This window comes from Ambystoma mexicanum, chromosome 1p (genome assembly GCF_040938575.1).
Source record: "Ambystoma mexicanum isolate Mex_15411 chromosome 1p, UKY_AmexF1_1, whole genome shotgun sequence".
NCBI classification, from domain to species: Eukaryota; Metazoa; Chordata; class Amphibia; order Caudata; family Ambystomatidae; genus Ambystoma; species Ambystoma mexicanum.
In genome coordinates, this window is record NC_090921.1 from 912,618,001 (window position 1) to 912,643,077 (window position 25,077).

Consider the following 25,077-nt stretch of genomic DNA (forward strand, 5'->3'; position numbering starts at 1 on the left):
ATCCTGACCTTGTTCTCCATGCTCTTACCCACAATGCTCCTGAGCAATTTCTCTTCTGGTTATTATGAACTGAATACAAAAGTGACTGTATAGTGTCACCTACCCTAGCACCCATGACAATATGAGAGTAAGTGGGACAACCCTTAGTTGGACCAACTTGAAATTCACAGTACAAACCCTTGAAACGTATTTGGGAGTTGGACTGTTCTTGAGGGCATCTGTGACACAGACAGCTTAGGCCCTAATGGGGTGCTTTCCCTTTAATGGCACAACATTCTAAACTATGAGGTTAAAAGTTTGCTCCTCCACCTGCCACAGCTATCTCCATCTCGAAATGACAGTTTCAACTCAGATAAAACCTGTGTTTTTGTTCTTATTAACACCAGCCCTTTGGAAACACAAAACAGTTACATTTAGCTCAGTGTTTATTTACCTGACATTGCACAGCCTTCTCTGAAATGTGGTTCATGACCCATACTGTACCCATCTCCATCACACTATCCCTATGTGTATAAGATCATCCTTGTGGACTCCCTGGGATGTCCTGCTAGTGGTGTAGCCACATTAGTTTAAGGAATATCTTCAATTCACTAAAGTGTCTATTTGTACTTTTCCAGGTCATGACATAATGCTTACTCAAGTCTGCTTTTCACCTAGTAATGTACAAAACAGTTTTCTTATTTGTCACCCTCCTACAACTAATTAACTTGTTTATTTCCAGTTCACTGCATTATTGCAATGTTGTTTATTTGGTCCACCAACCACCGCCGGTGATGAACTATGAAGTGGACATTAAGGGGCTGATTCATGGAATTATTTGCGCCGAAAAACGGGGATTTGTGCGCCATTCTGCCCGCAAATCCCTGTTTAACAAATGGGGATTTGCGGGCAGAATGGCGCACAAATCCTTGTTTTTCGGCGCAAAAATTCCCTGAATCAGCACCTAAATGTGATTATGGCAAGGATGGAAAGATGAGGAATTGACATACATGTTCAGTTTTAGCCAGGTTTAGTGCGAGGGTTTGAGTGTAATTCCAAGTCATGTAGTCATGTTTTTTAAAACACGAGAATTGTTTGAAAATGCATTTTAATTATATTCATGCAATGCAAAAGGTCTCATAATGCACCATGAAGAACTGCGAATTATATTTAGTTTTGTTGTTTGGGATGAGCGCCAATGTTTTGGAACATTTAAAACAAAACATAAACAATGTGAATGGATGTACTCCAGGCAGTCTGAAAAGTGCACTAGGTGTCTCATTTAATTATGGTAAACAAAAGCTGTGTGTTCAAGTGAATAAAACAATCCTTAAAAGATCTATAATTGAAGAGAGTGGGTTTACCTAGGCTAGAGGTTATGTAGCGGATAATCGTGGGACAGTGAGGAAGCAATTAGCAATTAGGCTAAAGTTGCAAGCAAAGCACTCTTTTAAAATGTTGACTGTATAGGGATGACATCAACAGAATATTTCTCTTGACACTGATTGGTAGAAAGGGATCTTAGCTGCCACCTGCTCCTAAAGCTAATTGGTAGAAAGTGGCAGTAACCTCTGCAGTATTTTGATCCTAATGATAATATCTAGGAAGTGGCAGTGACCTCAGCAGCATTTTGCTCCTAATCCTAATTGGTAGACACTGACAGCGACCTCAGCAGCATATTGCTCCTAATGCTAATCGGTAGAAAATTGTGTTGGCAGCGTTTTACTGCTTACACTGATTGGTAGGAGATGGGTTGAGCAGTAGGCTGTGATTATATAAAGGCTAGCTTCAGAGAGAGGACAAGGAGATGAGTTGTATGCATACCTGAAGAGGCTGGCTGATGAGGCAGATGGGACAGATCTAAGGCTGGATGACACCCAGAATCAGACCGAAAGCTCCTTTCATGCAAACCCTATGGAAGCGGAGGGCTAAATCCCCATTTTTTCTTGCCTGTTTTTTTGAAGTTACTGAATTGAATGTTTTGATTTTTTTAAGTATAAGAGAGACTATGCTATTTTCTTTTTGAGCAGACCTATTATTATTTCTGAAGAACTACTATTTTTTGACTGAGCTGCATTGGCAGTATTTCTACATCTGTTCCCATGACAAAGCAGCCCATCACCCATGAACACATTGGGCCTCATTCCGAGTTCGGAGGTAATCATGGCGCTATTAGCGCCATGACTACCTCCAATGCCGGTACCGAGTCCGACCTCGTTCAATGGGGACTTACCGGTCTATTCCGACCTTTGCGGGACCGGTAAATCCCCATTGAAAAAGCCATTCCCCATTCCCATTTCAGCCGCCATAGGGCTCAATGGGAAGGGGGAAGGCTCTATTAACGGTACTGCAAATTGCGGTACCGTTAGTAGCTCTTAAGTCCCTTAATGGGCCCTGTTCATAACGCCTGGTAAAACCAGGCGTTAAGGACGGGTCCCGCAAAGGGACCTTGGAATAGGGCGCAAAGGGATTACCGGCATCCATGTCCTCAATGGTGCCCGTTATCCCTTTGCGCCCTACTCGGAATGAGGCCCACTGTGTTCCTTATTAGCTAATGCAGGCACCATGGTTGATCACAATTGATATTGACTCTTTCTGAAGCAATTTTTCTTATTTTTGCTGCTTTTTTATAAACAAGAAAACAGTAATTTGATGTTTGATATTTCATATTGTTTTATTTTTTTCAGATTGTGAAGACCACAGGCTTCTGGTTTCCCACCTTGACGTATCTCCCTACCTTCTACCTTCTAAAGAGTAGTTAGTATGAATTGTGTTTTATCCATCTTTTAATATCACACTGGGAAAAGAAAAGAGTAGATGTATTGAGTATTGAGAGGTCAGATCATTCTATGAGGTTACCTAGTGAGATGTGATGGGGCAGGCAGTTAACTTTGAAGTGGCTAGTATGGCCCTGGGAGGATTGATTGATGTTGAATATATATAGAGGCAGTGACAATGATAGCTGCTTACTCATTAATTACTTTTTGCATATTACGTGTGTTATGTTTAGTGACTATAATGGTAGCAATGTGTATTACTTATTTCTTGACACTAGGACTTGGCCGTAATGTCTCGGTAGAAATCATCCATCTTGAGCTCGGCCTTATTTCACTCTCAACCATGACATTAAGAAGAAGCATAGTAATGTTTCTTAAGGCTTGTAAAGCACGTAAATGCCCTCTTCTTCACCTGTTGGGTCAACAAGCCTCAAATGCACACTTTGAATCATTGACCTCTCTGGCACTTGAGAATATAGAATCATTGGCGTGGAAACCTGTTTGAGAGGATGGTCTACATGAATTAAACATGAAATCTACCAGGAAACTCGAATACCAGAACTGGTGTGCAAACTACTCCTATTTTGCTACCCTGACACAAATAGACTATAAATATACATCTCCTCATCGGTATATAAAGCTATATCCCTCTCCTGAATTATATTAGTTTGTGCTGTTGCTGTGAATGGGAAAACTTCTGGTAATGGCTTCTGTTAGTCCTGAGTTGGGTGTTCCTAAAGAGAGAAGATTCTGTGGGCTCCCTGGAACTATTGAGACTGTCAACATGTACTGATGAGGTGCTGCGCACATGGGCCGCTCTATATGAAACTGTTGGGACTCTATGTACACGATTAAAACAGCATCAAAAGTGAGGCCTTTTGCCTCAATACAGGAAACACATCTGTACATATTGCATTTTATGACATCTAGATGGCAATATACAATCTGGGAAAGGTGGGAAAAGTGAGCTAAATTACAAGAGGATTTTCGAGTGTGAATGTGAGTTATTAGATGACATACACTGACACTCTTGCTTGAGGATAAGAACTGAAATTGACAGACGTCGCCTGTACATGGATTGATTGTTCTGCTCTCTTTGTACTCTTCCATTACCCTGTGCTTTCTTCACTTTCTTCTCTTTCTTTCTTCTTTTCTTTTCTTCTCTTCTTCTTCCCCTAATCTCTCTTTCTTCTCTTTCTTCTCCTCTTTTTCTTTTGTCTCTTTCTTTTCTTTATAGATTTTTCCCTCTACCATTTATTGCAGGGAATTAATTAATTGATTAATTAATTAATCAACTACATTAAGTTAAATTAATTGAGTATGCATTGGTTTTAAATGAAAGTTGTGTATTTATTGTTGTATGTATTATAAAGCTTATTTGAGGTATAAACATAAAACATTATTATTATTACTTGTTTCTCATAATCAAAAGAGGTACTTCATATATGAGAATTTAAGAAGCATTCATTGTGTGTTCATTAGTGAGACGATTTTCAGAATCATTCAAACAAGAATATTAAATATGGGGCTTCTATTTGAAGTACTGTGTGTTGATATTTTATAAATGGTGCATGTCTTTAATACACACAAAGGGTTACTAGAAGGTGTGGGCAGTGGACCATCAATAAAATATGGTTCCTAGTGATTGCATCGAATCATCATATGCAAAACTATTGAAAAAAAATGCATCAAATAATAATTACAAAAATAAAAAAAATAATGGAGGGGTCCCCCAACCCCTGTTTTGTTACCCTTAAAAACTCCCTATGTATTCAATGCAATGCCTGGAAACCATAAAATATATGTGACATCAGTAAGCCACTCCTATACAGATGACAAAGAACTGCTGCCCACTGCACAGGCGTGGTTAAATGTACTCTTTGCTGCTGCACAGTGACAGGTATATGCGTTTACCTACATCTATACCTACCACAGCCCCTGCTCGGGGGGTCTTAGACAATATCCTAGAGGTGGATGAAAGGCTCTGTGGGGTAGAGGTGATAGGAATCACATCAGAAGCCAGTGGAGGGAGTGCAAAAAGGAGCAGAGAGGGCCAGGCAAGTGACATCATTTTGAATCACCCGAGGGTGGTTGAAAATTTTGTCAGGGATACCCATTTAAAGGGGGTTGGAACTTCATGAAGTCAAAGCTGCTGCCAGCAACTGTGTTAGCCTGGGAGAGTAATGAGAGGTCAGGGTCAACGCAGAGGCACAATCTGAAGGCTGAAGAGACATCGGCCGGTGTCGGGCCCAGCTCTGAATGCCTGAAAGACAGACTCCAGGCCACGTCAATGCCACTAAAAGCAATACATTGCTTTTGTTACAATTACATTTCTGACAGTGACATGAGATCCACAAGTCTGTGGCCCTCATGAAATCAAAATATGCAGAGGGATAAGATCCCAGACCCTGGCATTGACAGAGAAGGATCTGGTTATAAGAACAAAAGCCATGACTGTGGATCACCTGTGCTAGAAGATGAAGCTAGGTAAAATTTCATGGTGACACAGTAGAAGACTGGGTAACACCACAACACAACAGTAAATAGTAAGAAAAGGGGAGAAGATCATAAAAGGAAAGAGGTGAATTTGGTCAAAACCATGGCCAGATTCCTACTTGAGTTAGCCAATGAGGAGGTTTGAATGTTTGACTATGTCATATTGTAGGTGAATGAACCAATACCCAAACGATAAAAACAATCCCAAATAGGCCAAATATTCAATGCACCATTTGTAAGGAAAACAAAGTTTTATTACATGCAAAAATGTTCAGATGGTCCCATGGAACCAAACTAACACAGAGCTCACCCCACTCAAAGATGTTATAGCTTTTATAACGGAAAACTGCAAATTGACAAAACAATGCATAATAAAGATTACAACATGATCCTGCACTCCCCATTGGCTAAGACCTACATATCATTTTAATTCTCCAAGCTTCTTCAAGCAACAAGTTGGTGGTAGATCTCTTTCTTTGGCTGGGGCATCCCTCTGCAACAGCCTCCCTGCCTCTCTGAAACATGAGGAGAACCATCTCTGGTTGTGGAAGCACCTCAAGACCTTACTCTTTGCTTCTGCTTTCTCTCCTCCTCTCCCCTGCTGAACTCCTGGCTGAATCTGAATTTGCGCTGGTCACCTGGCTACCCTCTGTTCTCGGGCCCAGGTCCCCTCCCCGCCAGCTGCGCACCTGCACTGCCCATCTGGCAACCCCCTGCACTCGGGGGCTGTTTCTGTATCCCTACAGCCCCCTACAGCACCTGACACCTGATGTCTGCACTTACCCATGTACTTTCCACCACGCCACTGCACTTCTTATTTATTATATTTATTGGCTTTTTACTTATTTTACTGTTATCCTATGAACTGCATTAACCACTCTCATTTCCCCTCACACTTTTCCCTTTCCCCTCCTCCCCTGCACTTGTGTAATCTCAATGTCACCGGGCCTAGTAAGATCGTTGTCTCTATCTTCCCTCTGTTCTCCCTCCCCTGCCTTGTCACGCCTTGTGTTTAGGCGCGTTTTAAATGCCATGTCATATCATATCATACCCTGTAGTCCACTACCCTTTTGGTCACACATTATCTAAAACACATCCCCTAAACAGGTGACCTGCTGCATCATCATTGTGAAACTTAGAAGTTGATTGACTACCAGGTACATTGTTATAATAATACAATTCTGTAACAATAAATATTCTTGATCTCCACATGGTGTGCACCCCTCCGTCGGAGCCTGATCAAAATGTCAATTGTGAGGCCAACTCTGCATTGATAATCTAATGGGCCTCCTCATTATACCTTCAACCTGCCCTTGTAGATACAATTATTGGCATCACCTCTACTCCTCCCATCCCAAATCACGGAACAGTTGTAGCACGTCCCATCCACCTCATCTCTCTGGCAACCCAGGCGCCAATGAATGATGTGATCATGGCACCACTCTTGTGTTTGAATTTCACTTATTTATTGGTCCCTGGCGCACAGTCCCTGCAGTTCAAATAGGATGATCGCTCTTTGGGTGATGGCAGTAGTGCTCTAATTCTTCTTCAGACCTCTTGGCATCACAGAACCCCATGTCCTGCTCACATGAATTCAACCTTCAAAAGGCGCATATCTACCCTTCCTCCCTGGACCAAATATTCCTTTCCCAGATTCTCTGAGCTCTGCAGCTGCACTCAATTAACTGTTATAGGCACAGCATGGATGCCTGTGGCCTTGGCAGCATCATTTTGATCTGTGGGATGGAAGGGGACTTGTCTCTGGATCAACTGAACAGCACTGCAGCTCCTTGTTAGGCCTGTTTCTTGTATTTTCACAAATGTATCCTGTAACATGCCCTAAAATCAAACATGGCAGAACTCCTGCTACCTTAGCCCCTGGACCTCACTTTTACTGCAACACTTCTCTGACTCCATCTCACACGCCGACCTATGTCGGTTACCTACTCGCCCATCTCTTAAATACATAAGATTGTATGCTACCACTATATGCAAAATACTTCACCGTATCTTAAAACTATGCATCAGCAACACAAATACATTGTTGCTCTTTCTGTGTGGCTATATGTTTTTTAATATGTATAAAAGCTAACTATAAATGGAAACATGTGCATTCTGCCCACCAAGGACTGCTAGCACTAGTCCACCTTCCAATATGTTTGGTGCAGTTGCCTGCCTGGGACTTTGCGCTTGAATCCCAATATAGTGCCATTGATAAATCACACATTGGGCCTCATTACGAGGTAGGAGGTAAGTACCAGACCTTACCGGCATGGAGCAAATACCGTGTCCGTGTAGCTTCGAGGCCGCTATTAGAGGGCTAATACGACTATGCGGGCACTAGCTTTGCGCCATGCCGGTAACGACCTTACTGCCATGCTGCTAAAGACCCACAAATCGCCCATACCGGCATTGTGCGAAGCGCAGATAGCTCCACCACCATCCATGGCTCTGGCATTAGCGGATACCATTATCAGCGGTGACCGCTCTTAACAGCCACCGCTATTAGCGGTAACCGCTAATGGGCGGAACGGGAAGTAGCGTCACCGCACAGGAACGGGAGAGAGCACGGCTGCCATCTTTAAAAACACAATCCATTGCCATCCTCTGTACCCAGGACCCACATCACCACCACACCTGTCCCAATATATACCAGAAACACATCAGAATCCCCAAGGCACTTAAAAAAGGTGCTGCGCGCCTGCGCAAGGAGTGCTTCTCAGAAGAAGAGCTCAACATGCCTGCAGACAACTTGGTAGAAAATGGGGATGTTGTCTTCTCCAATGATATGCGGCGACCTGCACTGATGCAAAAAAAAGAAATCTGGGTGGAGGTGGTGCGTAAATTGAGTGCCGTTGGCACCACCCCGCGCACAGTTAAAGATGTCCAGAAGTGCTGGGATAACCTGCGGTTATGCGTCCACAACATCTTCTCTGCAAACCGTAACCAGGGGATGGCAACAGGTGGTGGAGCTGACTCACCCATAAAGATGACCCGCTGGGCGGAGACCTGTGCGAGCACCATTGAAATGGAGGCTATCGAGGGAGTGAGGGATATGGAGCGTGGAGCCCCGTCATTGGCTGATGCAGGTATGTGTACCAAATAAACCATTGTAATGAAAAACATGATGATGTCCCCCTGAACTGACAGTGTAATGATTCAAAGCAGGGTCCACCAGACACATGTACCCCACACTGCCTACAGGCAGTGTACAGAACCATCTCGTCCACATCCATGATGCACCCCAAATATGTTTCTGCCCAGGCGCATCCCTGCATGACCCACCCAAAAGGCAAGCAACCCGTATGTCACTACTCCAATGACAAATACCTGCCATTCCATAGATATGCAGCTACTCCAATGCATGCTCGATGCACATAGACCCATCACTAATGCACTCTCTCTCTTGGTCCCCCACAGGCACGCAATCAGACAGCGATGACCAGGACCCCAGGGAGGAGGCTGCAACACCACTCAAGAAGTCCAGGGGCATGGAGGGAGCAAACCGGCCCTCAACATCAAGGGGAAGAGGGCAACCTGGACTACCGCACAAGCCCAACACAACCCAACAACCTACAGCACCAATGTGCGTTAGGGCCACCACCACAGCACCCACACCAGCCACCACCACACAGGCTGAAGGCACTGTATCCACTGCTAGCAGTACTGTCGGGCAGGCAGCTGCCACAGCAGCCATTTCAGATGATGAGGCACCTAGTCTGATACCTGGCACACCTACCGCTACAGGCCCCCTGCAGTCACCCCACCTCTCCCCACCTAGCATACACAATAACAGCTGCCATGAGCTGTCTGCTGTGGAGTCATGGCCAGGGAGCTACAGCCCCACGCCGAGCATGCATGAAGCACCAACCATGTTGCTTGCACCTTCTACATCCACCAGTGTCTGGAATAGCCAAGAGGGGATCAGAGCAATCCAACAGCGCCAGGAGGAGCTGCCGGGGCTGTTGACCCAGCACATCACCGAATGTGGCCAGGCAAGGGAGGAAATCAGGGAATGCGCAGCATCCCTCAAATCTGCCATTGAGTCCACTTCCAAAGACATATGTAGCAAATTGGCGACTGTGAGGCAGGTCCTCACCCAAATGGTGGCAGCATTGGAGGCCCTGCGTCCCGCACAGACGGTAGAACAACCTGGCACATCCTCAAATGCCAGCTCCACTCATGCCAGCCCCGTGCGTAGGTCTTGGCAGAACCTGCGCAGGTCGGACAGGGGTCCACCTGATGCTGGAAGAGGACAAGGGGTGCAGGTGCAGCCAGCCATTTGGAACTCATGTAGACTTATGGTGCATGCGAGTGCACTCCATGTGTGGGGAAGTTGAGGGGGGAGGAGGAGGGGGAGAGGGTGTGTGGGGGAGGTGAGGAGGGAGGTGGAGGGGGAGAGGGTGTGTGGGGAGTTGAGGGGGAGGTGGAGGGGGAGATGGGGTGTGGGGGAGTTGAGGGGGGAGCGGGAGTGGGGATAAAGTGTGTGGGGTGGAGGGCTTGTGCACTTAATATGTTATATTTCTTCAATACACCTGTTGTGAAATCAAAATTCACATGTGCCGACATTGCTTATTGTGTACGTGTGCTTTATTGGTGAACATTCTACAGTTTCCAAGTTCCTGACACACCCAGTGCCCCGAGTCCCACCTCCATGTCACACTCCGCATCCATGTGTGCTAGAAACATTGGTTAATCAAAGTCTGACGCACGGCACGTCCCTCCTGTGCATCGCTGCCTCCCTGAAGTGCAGCCCCATCTCTACCCTCCTCATCCTCATCGTCAGGTGGTTCCAGTTCAGCGTCAGGGGGCAGAGGCACATTCCGTCTGATGCACATATTGTGTAGCATGACACATGCCATGACGATCTTGCCCACCTTCTCATGCCCGCACAGGAGTGCCTCACCAGACCTGCTGAGGCAGCGAAACCATGCCTTCAAAAGGCCAAATGTCTGCTCAATCACCACACGGGTACGTGTATGCGCACGATTGTAGTCCTCCCCGTGCCTGTTCTGCGGGTTCCGGACTGGAGTAAGAAGCCACCTCTTCAAGGGATAGCCTGCATCACCTGCATGTGTGCAACAAAAGTTATGTGTAAGTGATCACATCATATGGGACCTGTATCAATGACACCATAGCATGCATGTATTTCCTGTTTGCACCCACATATCCATGGATGAATAGAGACACATGATGTGACTGCAATGTGTGAATTCATCTGATCGACAGGTGTGCATGACATTGTGTAGTGGGCGCAGGGGTGTCCTATTCCTTGTGAGTGCTCATGCACTGTGGTAGTCCACGCTGGTTGTTCCCATGATATGGGTGATGTGTAGTCCATTGTATGCTTTCATCCTGTCACCGTTGATGGCAGACTCATGATGATCTCACTCTGCATGACAGATGTTGACATGCTGTTTTGGTGGACCTCTGTGTTGGTGTAGGGGTTTGTTCATGTATTTTGCCCTCATGTGACTCCTTTGTGCGCAGTAATGGACAACTGTCCTGTTTGATGATGGTATTTTGTGCTGTGCATTGGCCATACTAATTGCTTGTCGCTGCATTGTGTTGCGGGCGTTACGGTCTGATTATGTGCAGTGTACATGTTGATGGCTATGGAATGGTTGTAGCACTGCATCATTTTCGTTGTAGGGCAGCTTACGTCTTGCATTTTGGGGTCAGGTGTCAGGTCCGGTCTGCTTTGGGGTATGAGCATGGTCCATTCTCTCAGGCACTTGCAGCCAGGTGAAGTATGCATCTCTCGCCCCCATCTCGGCCAGGTGAAGCATGCTTCTCCCCCCCCATCTCAGCCAGGTGAAGTATGCATCTCACACCTCCCGCCATCTCAGCCAGGTGAAGCAGCATTCTTCCCCACCATCTCAGCCAGGTGAAGTATGCATCTCACACCCCCCCATCTCAGCCAGGTGAAGTATGCATCCCCCCCCATCTCAGCCAGGTGAAGTATGCATCTCACCCCCCCATCTCAGTCAGGTAAAGTATGCATCTCACACCCCAATCACCTACCCACATCGCGCAGCCATGAGCCTGACATGCAACTCACCGAGTAACCAGGATCTGTGCCCTGCGTGTCGCTCCATGTAGCATGGTATCGTGGACCATTGAATCATGGGTTCATCCGGGAAATCGGGCACAACAATGTGTGATGATATTGTTTGAGACACATACTATTAGCACGTTGGTGGAGTGGTATAACTTACGGTTGCGGTACACTGCTTCCATGGCATGTGGGACCACCAATTCAACATGGGTGCAGTCAATGGCGCCAATGCAACCAGGGATGCCGGCCAGTGAATGGAAGCCAACTTTGGTGTTGGAGATCTCCTGGGCTGTCCGTGGTAGGAAAATGTGGCCGCCTGTGTGCTTCAGGAGAGCATCGAGCACTTTGTTCAGTGTCCGTGAGAATAATGGTTGTGATATGCCATGCATCTGCCCTACTGTGTGCTGGTAGGTGCCTGTGGCCAGGAAGTGGAGCACAGACACCACCTTCAGTAGAGGGGGGATGGCAGCACGGATGTCTATGAGGCTTGCAATGTCGTTATGTATCATGTCCACAATGGTGGTGATGGTGTCCCGGTCCAGAAGGTACAGGGTGTGGATATGCTCAGGGGTTAGGCTGAATGGATTGGCTCTTATTCGAGGGATTGGGGGCTGCATGTGTGGGACAACTACCTGCAATGGTGCTGCAGGCTGTGCCTGCTTCACCCTCCTTCTCCTCCTGCGTCTCCTCTGTGCTTGCTGTTGTTGTTATTGTTGTTGCTGGAGTTCCACTGCAATCATGTCCTCCAGCACCAGCATTGCTACTAGTATTGGAATCATTTTTTGTGTGTGACTGGGTGTGGGAATGGGTGGGGTGTGCTCCTTTTGTGCTGGCCCACTCTATTTTGCCTCCACCTGTGATGATTGTGTGCACCTGTGGCAGTTGGGAAAACTGCACATGGCCGTTTACGGGTGGTCCGCGATGCCGGTATTTGCTCCATGCCGGTAAGGGACTTTTCTGTCTTCTGTAGGCAGTTATTAGCATGTACGCATTAATTGTGTTCAGCTCCTGTTTACGCCATGCCGATATTGCCGGCATGTAAGGTCGCGTGCCCGCACCCATGGCGCTAATAGAGGCACCGTTATTTACGGTACCGCTAATAGCGGGTTGGTGGGTCGTAATGGGCCGGAGTGGTAAGCGATGCCGGTAATCCTTTACCGGCATTGTTTATCCCTTACCTCCTAACTCGTAATGAGGCCCATTGTGTGGGGTGTAACACTGTTCAGATAGAAAACCATGCAGAGTTCATAAAGTGGAGTAATCAATAATGATTCCAATCATCAAGTGGGGAAAAATCCAGCTTGGAATTAATGATCTGAACAGGGGAAGAAGACTAGCCAATAGAACAAGTAGCTTAGCAGGCAAGAAGCCGCTGCTCGATTACCCCTCCTTCCCTTTCTTGTGAGCAGTGCGGCTTGATATGTCTTCGTTTCAGAGGGTTTTTTATTCTAAACCTCACAACGCCTCTGCTGTCCGCTTACTAGTTTGGCAGGCTTACTCTCCTGCTGCCGAGGACCTGTTTCTTCGATCCCAGTGGACAGCGCTGGTGTGAAGCCGGGACTGGCTGCTTGGTGAACGGCAGTCCAAGCCTGCAACACTATCTTGCAGTGAGGGTGATCAGTTAACCGCTGAGCTGCAGGAGGATTTGGGGGCGAGCTTGGGCAGTATTGCAGAGGAGGCGATGAGTGCAAACTGCACTCTGCCTGGCTCCCGCACGGTCCCCTGTGAGGGAAAGGTAGTGGAAGTGTTTCGGTGTGGTGGTTGGCCCAGGCTGCTCGGGTTGCATACTATATAGTACTTGCACACTACGCGCAGGAGGGACAATCCTGATTTCTTGGTTATCAGTGTACTTCACTCCGATTTTCAACGGCTCCCTAGTTCCCACATCCCCAAGCTTAAAGTGGAGGACATAAGGAAGGGCAACTATTTTAAGAAGTTTACCTGGCAACCTTGCACAGTATTGTGGGCCGGCCGCTCATATTGTTGGATATTTTCTTGAGGGGTGTTTTAAACGCACCGTAATACTCATTGTGAGACTTGCTTGCATTAAGGAGTGCACAGCATGGAAAATTTGAAACACCTTAAATTGCCTAAGCCAGCCACGAGGATATAGACCCCAGAGCTTCCAGGGCATCTAAACAGGGCCGTAGCCCTACGCAAGCGGCTTCTTCAAGACAGCTAATATACCCTTCTAAGAAATCTAAGCAGGCTTTGGGCGTCCCTGCTGCTATGGTAAAAAAAAATGCATTATTTTGCAAACGAGAGATTATAAATACAAGTGTTCAGCAAGTACAAGATGTGCATGTAAACACAAGTAACTGTGACTTGCATCCAGTTACACTTTCACAAAGTTCATTCCTTATCGACAATAATGAGTCACTATTGAACCACTGCCTAAATTTAAAGAGAAACTCTCGTGTTGCTAAAAACTCCAGTCCTACAAATTCGGGGTGCACCAATTTATCTGCGGCCCACAGATTGTTCTTACTATTCAGTTAGTGATGTGGGCAAATCGGAATTTGCCCAGGAGGGTAATTCCAAGTGCCCCATGATTCGTGACCATTTTACTATCGAAGCCTCTTTGAAGTGGTGGTGGCTAAAATGCAGGCCCTGTTCGTATTATGCTCCAACCTTGCCCGGGATAATCTGGCGCATAAACACGATATGACAGAGTGCCGGTGCCGGTGCAACCATGCTCCCCACTCCATTCTGCCACTGGGGCAGAATGGGAATCGGGAGCCCAGCATTACCGGCACCAAGGAATGGGCAATTACCAGCCCATTCAACTCGTAATGGGCTGTTTATTACCGGTAGCGAGCTACTGCCATGCTTGTAATGAGGCCCTTTGACTTTAGCTAGGCAAGGAAGGCCCTGGTCAAGTACAGCCTCTTATTAGGCCTCCTACAGTTGAAGACGGTGGGACACATTCTTCTGAAATCCACCAATGTCCAGGTACCTGGCAATCCTATGTAAACACAGTGATTTCATTGTCTAGAAAACAAACATTACAACGGTATATAGTGATAATGTCGAAAGTCAAAATGTCGAAAACATAATGTTGAAAAAAAAAATCAAATGTCTTTTTTTCTTTGTTTTTTGTTCGAAATGGGGGGATTACCCACCAACCCCCCTTTTTAATTTTTTTTCTGTTTCAACCTTTTTTTTACTTGCGGAACCCCCAAAAAAACATGTAAATAAAAAAATAAAGCATTTGGAAAAAAAATGTTGACATTTCTTTTACATTTTTGTAATTCGACATTCTTTTTTCAACATTATGACTGCACACCCCATTACAACAGGAACCTTTGGAGTCTAGTTTCTTGTACACATGCGTCAAGCTGGTTGAGCGTGACCCTACACAATATAGTCCTTTCCTAAATCATGCTTGGCTACTTCACCTATTGCATTTAATTTCTGAACTGTGTGGAGTTGCTTTTGAGGATATCTCCAGCCTGGAATATAGTTAAGAAGATAGTTTTCTATGTTGGGTAATTTTGACTACTGTCACCCTTTTGATTACTGAATGGATTATTTTGAATGCTAAATCCTTATATGATCTATGTTTTGACGTATATGTACTTCATCCCTCAGCTAGAGCCTTTCCTTTTCTAATAGGGAGCATAACATGTATGAGGGTCTAAGGGACTTTTCATCAATGAAGAGGCTAAATGAGGAAGGGAAACAGAGACATATCAGCATCTGGTCACAAGCTGTATACATTCCGTCCTGAAATTCTGAGAGATCTTCTCAAAAGTTCTCTTTGCTATCTTGGAACATAGCTCATTTCCTGCTAATGAACTAGATTTAGACTAATTATTATCGCCCCAGGTTTTCTGTCTCCAGGAAACCTGGCTTACGTCTGCCTTTTTCCTTGATGGTTATAGGACCTTTCACCGCCTGACCTCCCTTCCTACGTCAGGACGCCCAAAAGGTGGAATTTGCATAGCAGCCAAGTGAATTTTCCCCTTATGCACTGAAGTGGGTTAGGGAGGATGATCATGTATTGTCGGTGCATAGCCCATGTTTCTGTCTGGTCATGATGGTACTCTGATTGCAACTTTGTATGACCCCCCTTCAGGTAAGGAAACAAAAAATCTCATGAAAATGGTACATGATACTTTATAATCATGGAGTGTAAAAAGTAAAAAGGGGCGGCTAATTTTGATAGGAGATTTTAATATGGATTGTATGCATGCACATTTGACTGATTTGAACACACATGTGGAATCGGTCCTGCATAAGCTTGCTAGAGAATCGAGGGAGCTTTTCAATGCTTTTGATTTAAGTCCACTTTTGACTAGAACTGATGACCCTCAGTATACATGGTATAATAGTATCTATAGTAGTAGAATCAATTTTGCATATATACATGCTACTATTAGGAAAAATGTTCTATTAATGAGTAAAACATATGTGAACATGAGTGATCATGTCACACTACGATTTGCCTGCAATCTGGTGAAAATAAAAAGGGTGTTTTATTTGAAGGAGAGTCCCTAGGTGAACCTGCAGGGAAATAGATTTATCTGGTCTACCGCCAATATGACTGAATTCAATAGGGCAGTGGATACTGGGGATCGCTCTATTGCCACCATGCTAGATTTGTTCCAAGGAGATATTGGTAGGTTGATGGAGGTTTTTTACCCTAAGGGGCAGATATGCCTAGTTAAGGGTATTAAGTTTCAAAAACTAGAGGCTCCCTACGATGTGGCTATTGTCACAAAGAAAAGCGAAGTAGGGGTTGAGATTTGATCTATCAAATGAAATGTATTGTGTGAGTCCTTAACAGTGTTGACAAGGATAAACACAATAAAACACGGTTATCATTCATGGCTCAAGTCCCGCCAGGCAAATCATTCCTCCCTTCAACAGTGACTAATTAATCTGTGCATTAGAACTAATGATTCTCAAAAATGTTGGCATATGTTATGGCAGATACATTCCTGTTCCTTAGGGCACAAAGTAGTAACTGTTACAGGAGCTTCCTGGGGCCTATATATTAAAAATACTATTGGTCGCAAATGAGATTGGAGTTGTGGGACCTCCCTGATCAATGTTGAATACTTTACTCAATTCCCACATTGAGGGGGCGGATTTGGAAAGTATGATAAGAAAAATGTAAGTTTCTAGGGCCACCGGACCTGAGCGTCTTTGCAACGCTGTTCTGAAAATAGATCCCATTTTTTGGGCCGCCTTGCTTAAGGGCCAATTTTTGCATCTTTGTGGAACAGGTTTGGACCCAACGTACTGGCAAGAGTCTGTGCTGGTGGACATGTTTAAGCACAGACTCAGGACCGACCCTGTATGCTACAGACTATTGGCAATGCTGGATTTGAGCTATAAACTTTTAGCTGCACTGCTTTTGCAACTTTTGTCTGCGTGGGTGAATGAAAATGACCTACTAAGTCCCCACCAAGCGGGATTTCGTAAGGGTTTTAATACTACTCAACCTATATGGATACATCAGACCCTAATTTCAGACGCTTACCTATATACAGAGGCACCCTTGTACATCTGCTTTGTAGATTATAGTGCAGTGTTCGACAGCATTATCTGTTCACGATAATAGGAGAAACTGATGTTATGAGGAATCGATGACTCACTATTATATTATCTGAAATTACTTTATGAAGATACACGAGTTAGGGTCAGATTATCCCAGAAGGAGGCTTTGTCAGTATATTATGCGACTAATGTGGGTGTGAAACAGGGGTGCACATTGGTGCTTTTGCTTTATAGTCTCTATGTTTCTGACTTAGCTCCAGTGTTAACCTCAGTTGCACATTTTCCCCCTAAGTTTGGAAAAGTAAAGACTGTGGGCCTCATTACACGTAGTGCGGTAAGGGTTTACCGGTACCGGTAAGGGCATCGGTACCAGTAAACCCTTACCGCCTTACTACGAGGTCCCTTTGCGGGTTGGTACTTTAACGCCTGCTTTTTAGCAGGCGCTAAAAACCAACCCGCAAAGGGATCAGGGTGCTACTTACGGTACCACAATTTGCGGCACCGCAAGTAGCGCCTATCCCATTCCCATAGAGCCCTATGGGGCAAAAATGGAAATGGGGAAGGGTATTTTACCGGCATGAACCAAGGTGCTAATAGCACCTTGGTCCACCGCCTACCGTGTAATGAGGCCCTGTATGTTTAAAGTATGCTGATGACACTGTGATTATGGATAGAAATACAATTGGTTTAGAACACACCCTACATGCTTTGACCAGCTATTCAAAACTAAATGGGCTTAAAATTAACATTGCTAAAACAAAAATAATGATCTGTTGCAGAAAAAACAAGGGTAAGAATACCTTCATTTGGTCCCTGGATAGCATCCGTGTAGAAGTGGTGGTGTCCTACAAGTATCTGGGTGTCCAACTGCTGACCTCGGTGTCACTGTCGCATATTGAGGTACAGGTGGTAACATAACGTGGAGTAAATAGCTTATCATTAGGAGGGTGATCCATCAAAATGGGGGTCGATCTATTGAAGCCCTAGTAATTGCCTATAAGAGAGTAATAGTTCCTACAATCATGTATGTACTAGAAGCTTTTCCCTCAAGAGCAGTTCTCTGGTTGCCCAAGCTCGAGGCCAAAATGCGTTGCTCTCTTTTGAATATGCCGAGTCACGTTCCGGTAGAGGCATTAAGACTGGAACAATTTCTCCAGTACTTGTTAGCTTTGTGAAAAATGGCTGTCTGTACATTTTAGATGGAAATTACATTTAATTGGCAGGGTGTTGAGTCTTTGGCTCAAAATACCTTAACCCATAATGACCTGCTGTGCAGGAGTAAATGGTTTGTTGATCTTGATCATATGGTGAATGTACATTGCCAAGAGATTAGTTTATTCTGCCGGTGAAATGCAGATATTCCTATATTTTTAAGTAGGATAAATTCTGAAACTCGCAAATTTGATCATTGTGTTTCCACAGGTAACTTGGCAAAAAAATGTAAATATGCTACATAAGCACACCAGGGATACTTTAAGGAATCCCTGAGGAAATATCTAATTACCCAACATTTGCCAGCACAAATTCGCTTCACGCTTTGTCTACGCTTTGATATTCTGGCAGTTTTAGCCAATACTGGGGCTTAGAGGGGAATAAAAATCGAGGAGCGCATTTGTCAAATCTGTTCGAAGAAAGTGGCAACTGCCCGCCATGTGCTGACTGATTGTCCAAACCTGCAAGATTTATATATGAGGGCTTACTTCAAATTTGCAAATGATGACTTTGATCAGTTTTGGAGTGCGGTATATGCAGCAGAATCATATGTAATTACTGCGGCTGCTTAGCATGTTTGGCTCAAAGTACTAGCATTGTTTAGATTTTTTACAAATGAATAGTGTTATTCTAGGTTTTTATATATGAAAAATTATATATTAGGTATATCTCCTTAGATGTGTGATTTGAATATTGCTATGAATTGTTTTTTATATCTGAACATGTGTAGGCCTGGTTGTTTTTTATTGTATTCAGTGTTTGGTTTGATAAGTATTATGTATTTTATAGTATGTACCATGCAAAAGGATGCCAAATGCCTCCTGAATGCACCTTTGTTTTCAATTAAGAAAAAGTCATCAAAGGATCAATCAAGGGTGTTTCATTGGAGAGAAACTGGAATAACTGCTTATATCTTGAAGAGAGACATTAAGAGTAGTGGCATCATGGAACAGTAGTACTAGCACATAGTTTAAGAATAGCAACAAGAAAGGGATCCAAATGTGAACGATGTTTTAAATGATTATGATGAACAGAAACTTAATCCCAAGAGAGATAAGGGATGCATAGCCAGGATTCTCACGTAGGAAAAGATAGGCGTGAAGAATCAGAGGTTTGGGTGAGCTGCCTGTAATGGAACCAATGACTGGCAACTTTCAAATAGATGCCCTTCATTTTAGTGTTGAAGAAATTAGAAAAGTGAGTTAACTTGTGAGGAATGTGTTCTTTGTTAGACCATGCCAGCAGAGAGATTTAATTCACCATTTTAGAGATCTCTTTCTGGGTAGTCAGAACTCCTGAGAGATGGGACATTAAGTATCCAGATTTAGTCTTATAAATAGATAGATGATACCAATAAACTAACGACTTATAATAATGTGCAAGAAAACACCTTGCATAATAGCGCTTGCTGCCACTGGAGGTCAGCCAGTCACTCAAGCTGCAGAGTCTGTACAGTCTCATCAACCCAAGGAGTAAATGCTTTAAAGTGGGCAAAGTCATGGAAAATAATGGAACAATAGAATCTACTGCCAAAATCAGCAGGGAATTAATGTTGTCCCCATGGAAGCCAGGGGAGAAGATCAACTGAAGAATAGGCAATTGTGTAATCAGTAATGACGATTGCAAATAAGATAGAGAAGCTATTTGCCTTAGATGAGGAAGATGATGATGGGCAGTAAGAGAGTGCTCATAATCAACGTTGAATAGGATGATGCTTTTTCCATAATAACGAGAGAGACTTTTGAAAGGATATTCAGCATGAAGAAAGATAAGGTCCAGTGTATGACCAGGCACTCGGGTGGGGCCAGTCGTGAATTGTAGAGAACTAAAGAGGATTGTCTGTTTCAGATGAAGAAGACAGATGATATTTGGGACTGATCCCCTCAGAGGTCAATGCACCAAATATCATGAGTTTGTTATATTGAAAAGACAGATCTGATACCAAGGCATAAGGCTGTCAAAAGGGTAATAATCTGTAGAAGGGTATGGCATGGTATGGAATGGCGTGGCATGGTATGGTGTAAAGATGTCTAAAGTATGTCTAACACTCCAAGGGGCAGCCTGGTGATGGAAGAAAATCACCTTGGCAGTACAGACAGAAGTACCTAGAGGTCCGTGGGAGGGAGATGAGTCTTAAGGAAACACATACATTGAGAGCGGTCAGTAAGAGCTCTAATTCCTGCAGGCTTGTAATTACATAGAATATATACAGTTATTGAACATTGCCGACCTACATTTCTTAGTCGACTATCTGTTTCAGATTGGAGGCTCTGAGATTTATAGTAGGACGATAAGGACTTTATATGTAACAGAACCGAAGAATGAGACAGAGCGCTTTAAACTATATTGTAGCATTGACTAGGAGCCAGTGGAGAGCCCGCAATGTAGGGTAAACATGCTCTCTGTGGCCTGAACTCATTACTATCATAGAAGCCACATTTCGATCCTGTCGAAAGCCGGTGGACAGTGGAATTAAGCAAGCCTAATTTTATGGATGTTTTGTCCTCTAAGCTGTCCACTACCGCCTAATTAATTTTCTTAATTCATCCCTTTTCTGAATTATTTTACCGCGGACAACTCAAAGGCTTCAGAGCCTTTTCACTTTGGAAAATCATTACTCTCTGCCTTTGAAATATTGAAAATGACTAAGCATTTTTGCACTCCTTTAAAACTCACTTTTTTTCTCCTTGTCTTCGTAGCCCTTTGTACAATCAGAACCAATTATGCCTCGGATGAACGTGACTTTTCTAAATTCCTACCCCAACAGTTTACATATGGTAGGGATTATTGTATTCCTCTTAATAAATAGTTACACCATCTTCCACTTTAGTACTTGGTGCCCAATTATGAGTTTGGTGGTATTTCGGAATTGATTTTATCACAAGCAGAAATCATAATGTTCATGGTGTGCAACGTTCTGAGTCAAGTGGGCCACCTTACGTATTCCCCTTTTTGTGGCCTAATAGGACATATGTGTAGGTTCTATATTACTACATGTGGTGTTACTACATATAGTAATATTGCATCTGTTAAGGCTTTTGTGTAGAGGTAATTACCACCACACAAAAGCAAGAAAAATTAAAGAATCTCATGTTTGACACTCGTCATTTTGCAAAGTGCTAAAACATGCATTATTTCCAAATAATACGTTGTACCATTACTGCCAAACTTGTAATCAGGCCCTTAGGCTCATCCTCAGGCTAATGTAAAATGTCATACACAGAAAGTAAAACCCAAAAAAATAAACATTCTTGGGTCCTGATTCATGGAATGTGTAGCACGGTGCAAAGTGACTTTGCACTTCCAATAAACGCCCTGATTCACAGAGCAGTGCAAAGTGTATTTTTGCTGTGCAAAGTTGCCTTGCACTGACTTTGCACTGGTGCAAAGTGACTTTGCACTACAATAATATACTTTGCACTGTTTAATGAATCAAGGTGTTTAATGGCAGTGCAAAGTCACTTTGCACCGTGCAAAATATTTCATGAATCAGACCTTTAATGTTTTGTGAACACATATTATAAGTATATACAATAGGATGCATGTAAAGGGTGTGTTTGTGGTTTACAATAAGTGGTAATATGCAGAAAATATATCCTGTGCTAACCTCCAGCATGCACTAAATAAACGTACTGCCCTAAGGGCCCAATTCATGGAATTTATTGCACAGCAAATAGGGACTGTGTGTGCCAAACCAATGCGCAAAACCCCTTTCGTTGATTCATAGAATCGACTGTGCAGGACTTTCCAGGGACTTGCGTGGACTTTGAGCAGGCCCGGCACATCTCTGTGAGTGGACGATTGTCCCTCATCACACAGTTGTTGTTGTCTCTTTGTTCATGTGCTGCATTTGTTTAGTTTTACTTTGTTATGCATTTGTTCTGTGACTGTCACGTGGGTTGGGGCCTAAGTGTGGATGTGTGTCATACACTCATCAGTTGTGGAGTTGAGGGGCTGGGGGTTGCCTCCCAATGCGTGGCCATCCACCTACACACATCAGCTACCAGCCAGTGGGAGCTTGCTCTCATGTTATGCTGCACATCTGTCACTGGGATGCTTCATCACATGTGAGTTTGTATATAGCTGGCTGTGCACATCATCCATCTGCTTGGCTCACACACTCTCAGACTCAGACAGGATTTGTGCCCCATTCTGCCCGCAAATCCCCATTTGTTAAACAAGGATTTGTGGGCAGAATGGTGCACAAATCCCATTTTTTTTCAGCACAAATAATCCATGAATTACCCCCTTGATCTCCCACTCCTTCACTCCCATTCAACCCAAAATGGTTCATTCCTCATTCATTCAAAACACACACAGTAAGGGGAAATTCATCAGGGACGTGCACTACTAAAAGTCAATTCACAATAAAAAATGTTTTTGTACAATTTTGTAAGGCTATAAAAAACGGGAAAAAACATTTTGTAATAAAGAAGTTTCCCAATCGGAAATAACTTCACCCCACCAAAGACTGTTGTTGTCAGGCGGGGGTAGACACTGAAAAAAAACTTGCTGGGAAAAATTCTAAGCAACTGGTTTCTGCTCTAACAATCAACTTGGCTTCTGATCCAGCAGGAGGTGGATGCAACAACCCGTGGACAACGGAAAAAGGGATAATAATAAAAAGACTGATCAAAAGTCTTTCTACTTTGGCAGATTATGAGATTACAACATCTGCAGAGTGCAAAAAACTCAAAATCCCCGCATCACAATGATTAACTAATAGGAGGACACACATTAGTTCATAGGAAAAGTAACACAATTCGGTTCATGCAGTAAAACACTGTTAGGTCCAATGCTCATTCAAAGACCAACGCCTTGGTTTCACCCTTACACAGGACTCTACCGACTAGGGCAACCTAACCCTAATAGCAGTTAACAACATAGCGCTAGCAAGGGCAGTTCTCGTCAAACATCAACTTCCCCAGCGGCTCATTTACACTCGATTGCCTTGCAGCAAGAAAAAGTGTCAATCAACTGGGTATAGGTGTTGTTTTAACTGACAGACTCGAATGGGGCCGAAAATCGCTATAATATTCAACCGCCGTGGATGAGATCACAACATGATACCGCCTGCTAGACTCTATCGTCACATACACCTGGCTACTTACCTCACTCTCACTTATCCTCAGGTAATTAGTCTGGATTCTTCAAGGAGGCAGCTGCCTTTGGTAAGCAATTTGCAGAATACCGCCAGCTGGGCTTGGAGTAAAGCTAGTAGAGAGGTACGGAGTACAGATTAGTCCTATCTTAACGGGGACATTTGACGTTGTGATGTACTAAACGGCTATGTACCTGTGGATGCGGTAAAATTCAGACTGTGTCCCGCTGTGGCCACTGAAAAGGGCTCTCTCTTCATCGGTTGAGAGCACTATACAGCAACCAGTCAATAGGTAATCAAAACGACCAATCTGTCGAAAAGAGTATAGACACTAAAGTTACGTTTGTAAAGGTGGGCTACGTCCATGCATGTACCATCAAGTGCGTACGGCATAAGCGAATTATTAAAGCATTGTGGCAAACTCAACACAGCCAGTTGTTCGTAATGCCGCAATCTGCACACGGCATCTCGTCCGCATAGCACAGTGGATTACTTCAGTATAAAGAAAGCTGCATCGCTAAATAGTGCCGAATGCCGTGAGCCTAACAAGAGCACTGCTTACCAAGTGGATCGAATGGCACTGGCGTGAGTCTGGTTGGTTGTGGCGCCTCCTGTTGTCGATCATGATTCGATGTTCATCCAGAAGTGATCCCAGAGTAGGGAGGGACAGCTAAGCCTCGCCAGCCTCCGCAATGTTAATAAAGGCTAAAAAGCCAGGTTTAGCAGCTGTGCAGGAAAGCGGGCGCTACAGAGGGAGGAAGGGCCAGGCCGGGGTATCATTAGAGGTGAGGTGGGTTGATGGGTGGTGTGAGGACCTGTGGGGCTGCCGCGGGTGGTGTGAAAGGTAGGGGGTGCTGGTGGGTGGTGTGAAGACATGTGGGGCTGCCTGTGGATGGTGTTCGATGTGAGGAAGGCTGGTGGGTGGTGTGAGGACTTGTGGGCCTGCCTGGGGGTGGTGTCGGTGATATGGGGCGGATGCTGGGTGGTGTGAGGACCTGTGGGGCTGCCTGGGGGTGGTGTCGGAGGTCAGGAAAGGGCTAGTAAGTGGTGTCTAGGCTTGAGGGTGCTGCTGTACAGTCTGGGTATTTGGCAGCTGTTTCGGTGCATAGGGAGGCAGGTGGAGGGTTAGCAGGATCACAGGGGTGCAGCCGTTACTAAAGTGGGGCCTCACACAGAATGGCTGGGGTGCATCCTTAGCTTACAGAGGAGCTTGTGCAGTTGGCAGGGGTGCAGCCGTTACTTATGTGGGGTGTCGCACAGATTGGCTTGGGTGCTGCTGTTACTTATGGGGGATTTTGTGCAGTTCTCAGGGATGCAGCCGTTACTCATGTGGGGCATCATGCAGATTGACTGGGGTGCTGCCGCTATTTGAGGGGGACCTTTCACAGGTTCGCAGAGGGACAGCTGTTATTTGCATGTGGCATCACACAGATTGGCTGGGGTGCTGCCGTTAGCTAGGGGGAGCTTGCACAGGTTCTCAGGGGTGCTGGGTGTTGAGTCAATGGTGGATGCAGAGGTTTGCGGAATGCTTGGTCTGTGGCTCTGTTTTTGATTTGCGTGGGGGCGTGTCGTGAGCGTACCTTGTGCAGCTCAGTTTTCTTTGTCGGTCGGGTTGGAATGTGTCAATCCATGAATACGGGAAGCGTGCATTGGTAACTTTGCACGTAGGGCCGAGCAGAGCCATTCTCTGTGCGCAGGCTGTGCGGGATAAATGCACACTTTTACATGAATCAGGGCCTAAATGTCTACTTATCAACTAATGTCTATACATTGTCAAAGGCAGTTAAGACGAAACTAATCTGCTGTATGTTGCCTCACATCGCAACATGGTAATTCCAGAATCAACAATAATAGGTTATTACAGAAATTAGGGATGCCATTTTCTTATTATAGGAGATCAATGAAGAAACCTCTAGTCAGCAGCATGGCCATTGTTTGCTGGTTTTATA